Genomic DNA, 5,015 nt, shown 5'->3' on the forward strand with positions numbered 1-5,015 from the left:
AAGAATGGCCATCCTACCAAAGGCCATCTACAGATTCAGTACAATTCCCATCAAAATCCCAACACAATTCTTCAAAGACATGGAAAGAGCAATTCTTAAATTCATCTGGAAAGGAAAAAACAAAACAAAACAAAACAAAACAAAAAAAACACAGAATAGCAAAAACAATTCTTAACAATAAAATAACCACTGGGGGAATCACCATCCATGACATCAAGCTCTACTACAGAACAATAGTGATAAAAAGGTGCATGGTATTGGTACAGAGACAATATTGATCAATGGAACAGAATTGAAGACTCAGAAATAAAACCACACACTTATGGACACTTGATACTTGACAAAGGTGCTAAAACCATCCAGTGGAAAAGACAGCATTTTCAACAAATGGTGCTGGTTCAACAGGATACAAATTGATTCAATCTTATTACCCTGTAAAAAGCTCAAGTCCAAGTGGATCAAGGATTTCAACATAAAACCAGATATGCTGAATCTAATGGAAGAGAAAGTGGGAGAGAACTTTGAACTCATTGGCACAGAACAAAACAGAACTCTAACGGTCAGCACTCTAAGATCAAGAATTGATTGATGGGACCTGATGAAACTGGAAAGCTTCTGTAAGAAAAAGGACATAGTCAATAAGACAAATTGGCAACCTACAGATTGGGAAAAAATCTTCACTAACCCCACATCCAATAGAAGACTAATATCCAAAATATACAAAGAACTCAAGAAGCTAACCACCAAAAACCAAACAACCCAATCAAAAATGGGGTATAGAACTAAACTGAGATTTTACAACTGAGAAATTTCAAATGGCTGAGAAGCATCTAAAGAAATGTTCAAAGTCCTTACTGATCAGAAAAATATAAATCAAAATGACACTGAGATTCCACCTTACACCAATCAAAATGGCTAAGATAAAAACCTCATGCTGGCCAGGATATGGAGAAAGAAGAACACTCCTCCATTGCTGGTGGGATTGCAAACTGGTACAACCACTCTAGAAATCAATCTGGAGGTTCATCAGAAAATTGGAAATAGATCAACCTGAAGACCCAGCTATACCACTCTTGGGAATATATCCAAAAGATGCACCACCATGCCACAAGGACACATGTTGCCCTATGTTCATGGTGGCCTTGCTTGTGATAGTCAGAAGCTGGAAACAACCCAGATGTCCCATCAGAGAAGAATGGATACAGAAAATGTAGTTCATTTACACAATGGAATACTACTCAGCTATTAAGAATGAGGACACCCTGAGTTTTGCAGGCAAATGAATGGAACTGAAAATATCATCCTGAGTGAGGTAACTCAGACCCAAAAGGACATACATGGTGTGTACTCACTAATAAATGGATATTAGTACAGAATACCCAAGATATAGTCCACAGAACTCAAAAAGATCAACAAGCTGAAGGTCCCAAGTGAGGGTGCCTCAGTCCCACTTGGGAGGAGAAAGAAAGCAATCACAAGTGGGGAGGAATGGAGGGACCTGGGAAGGAAAGTAGAGTGAGGCGTGAGGGAAACCTGATCTGGTATTGGGTGAGGGAAAAGGACTGAAGCCCTGAGGGCGAGCAGAAAGAATTGGAAACAGACAACCTCAGGGGGTAGGATATTGAGGGACCCTCCAGAATGCACCAGAAACCTGGTTGGTGAGAGATTCTCAGGACTCAAAGGGAGAGACCTTAGATGAAATCCCCGAAAGTAGGGAAAGGGAACTTATAGAGTCCACCACCAGCAGAAAAAGAGGGTATCAAGTGAGGGAGGGAGTTGCCATCCCACAACAAGACTCTGACCCATAATTATTCCTGTCTGAAAGAACTGCAGGGATGGAAATGGAGAGAAGGCTGAAGAAAAGAAGGTCAAGCTACAGGCCCAAAGTAGGATCCAGATCAAGCGGAGGTTCCAAGGCCTGACACTATTACTGAAGCTATAGAGCACTCATAAAAAGGGACCTATCAGGACTGCCCTCCAAAAGATCCAACAAGCAGCTGAAAGAGACAGATGCAGATATTTTCACCTAGCCAATGGACAGAAGTAGCTGCCCCCTGTGGTTGAATTAGGGAAAAGCTGGAAGAAGCTGAGGAGGAGGGTGACCCTTTAGGAGGACTATCAGTCTCAATTAACCTGAACCCCCGAGATCTCTCAAACACTGGACCACCAACTAGGCAGCATGCACCAATTGTTATGAGGCCCCCAAGCATATACAGCAGAGGACTGCTGGGTCTGGGTTTAGTCAGAGAAGATGCACATAACCCTCAAGAGACTGGAGTCTCCAGGGAGTTTAGAGATCTGGTTGGTTGGGGGGTTGTGGAGTGGGGACATCCTTGTGGAGACAGGGGAATGGGGAAGAGTATGAGATGTGGAACAGTAGAATGATGGATAGAGAAGGAATAAAATCTGGAATGTAATAAATAAATAAATAAATAGATAGATGAATAAATGGAAAAGTAAAAAAAAAGTAGTAATAATAAATAGGAAGGAGGAAGACAAAATAAAAACAAACCTAAAAAATATGTTTTATGCACACAGACACTTGCAAAATATCATGTAAGGTCAGGAGGACACATCGGAAGAAGAAGGAGAATGCTGTGTCCATGCCAAGGGATGTACCAGTCATCTATAACATGACATGTTACTGGCTATCTTGACAGCAGAATTATTTGTTAAAGAACAACTGGGTTTTTTTCTTTTTTCTTTTTTAAAACTTGTATTGAGCGTCTTCATTGACAGTCTCATATATGCATGTACAGGGCACATTATGATCATTATCACTCATTTCCTTTAACCTCTTTCCTCTCTTGCTTTCCCTAATCCTTACAAGTCTTCTACCACAACTCTGACATATTGAATCCCAACAAATTTCAGCAGGATCATCCATGCAACTATCCATTTGAGCCCGGTAGGCTCTGGGTTTTTTGTTGTTTTTCTTTTGTTTTAATTTTTTTTCTTTTTTGGATATTTTCTTTATTTACATTTCAAATGTTATCCGCTTTCCTGGTTTCCCCTCTGAAAACCCCTATCACATCCCTTCCCCCTGTTTCTATGAGGGTGCTCACACACACTCCTTCCTGCCCTAGTATTCCCCTACACAGGAGCATCTGGTCTATCCTCCCATTGATGCCAGACAAGACCATCACTCTGCTATATATGCAGCTGGTCCCTCCATGAGTACTCTTTGGTTTCTGGTATAGTCCCTGGGAGCTCTGGTTGGTTGATGTTGTTGTTCTTCCTATGGGGTTGTAAAACTGTTCAGCTCCTTCAGTCCTTTCTCTAATTCCTCCACTGGGGACCCGTGTTCAGTCCAATGGTAGCTGCAAGCATCTACCTCTGTATTTGTCAGGCTCTGCCAGAGCCTCTCAGGAGATAGCTATATCAGGCTCCTGTCAGCAAGAACTTCTTGACATCAACAATAGTGTCTGAGTTTGGTGACCGTATATGGGATGGATCCTCAGGTGGGGCAGTCTCTGGATGGCCTTTTCTTCAGTCTCTGCTCCACACTTTGTCTCCACATTTCTTCCTGTGAGTATTTTGTTCCCCTTTCGAAGAAGCACTAAAGCATTCACACTTTGGTCTGAGAAAAAAATAGGAAAATGACCCCCTCACAATACTCACAGACAACATAAAACATCTTGGTGTGACTCTAACCAAACAAGTGAAAGATCTGTATAACAAGAACTTCAAGTCTCTGAAGAAAGAAATCAAAGACCTAGGAAGATGGAAAGATTTCCCATGCTCATTGACTAGCAGGATTAATATAGTAAAAATGGTCATCTTGCCAAAAGCAATATATAGATTCAATGCAATCCCCATCAAAATTCAATTCAATTGTTAACAGAGAAAGAAAGAGCAATTCTCAAATTAATTTGGAATAACAAAAAACCCAGGATAGTGAAAACTATTCTCAACCATCCCTGACTTCAAGCTGTACTATAGAGCAATAGTGATAAAAACTGCATGGTATTGATACAGTGATAGGTAGGTAGATCAATGGGATAGAATTGAAAACCCAGAAGTGAATGCACACACCTATGGTCACTTAATCTTTGACAAAGGAGCTAAAAACAGCCAGTGGAAAAAAGACAACATTTTCAACAAATGGTGCTGGTTCAACTGGCAATCAACATGTAGAAGAATGCAAATTGATCTATTCTTATCTCCCTGTACAAAGCTCAAGTCCAAATGGATCAAGGACCTCCACATAAAACCAGATACACTCAATCTAATAGAAGAGAAATTGGAGAAAGCCTCAAACACATTGGCACAGAGGAAAAGTTCCTGAACAGAATATCAATGGCTTGTGCTCTAAGCTCAAGAATTGACAAATGACTTGGGAGGCAGAGGCAAGAGGATTTCAGAGTTTGAGGCCAGTCTGGTCTACAGAGTAAGTTCCAGGACAGCCAGGGCTATACAGAGAACCCCTCCCCCCCCAAAAAAAAACAAAACAAAAAAAGAATTGACAAATAGGAACTCATAAAATTGCAAAACAATTTCTGTAAAGCAAAGGACACTGTAAATAGGACAAAATGACAACCAACAGATTGGGAAAAGATTTTTACCAACCTTACATCCAATAGAGGGCTAATAACCAATATATACAAAGAACTCAAGAAGTTAGACTCCAGAGAACTAAATAACGCTATTAAAAAATCAGGTACAGAGCTAAACAAAGAATTCTCAACTGACGAATACCGAATGGCTGAGAAGCACCTAAAGAAATGTTCAACATCTTTAGTCATCAGGGAAATGCAAATCAAAAAAAAAAAAAAAAACCCTGAGATTCCACCTCACACCAGTCAGAATGGCTAAGATCAAAAACTCAGGTGACAGCAGATGCTGGTGAGAATATGGAGAAAGAAGAACCTTCCTCCATTGCTGGTGAGATTGCAAACTGGTACAATCCACTCTGGAAATCAGTTTGGCAGTTCCTCAGGAAATTGGACATAGTACTACCTGAAGACCCAGCTTATACCACTCCTGGGCATATACCCAGAAGATCTTCCAACATG

Source organism: Mastomys coucha, unplaced genomic scaffold (genome assembly GCF_008632895.1).
Source record: "Mastomys coucha isolate ucsf_1 unplaced genomic scaffold, UCSF_Mcou_1 pScaffold13, whole genome shotgun sequence".
In the NCBI taxonomy this organism is placed as follows: Eukaryota; Metazoa; Chordata; class Mammalia; order Rodentia; family Muridae; genus Mastomys; species Mastomys coucha.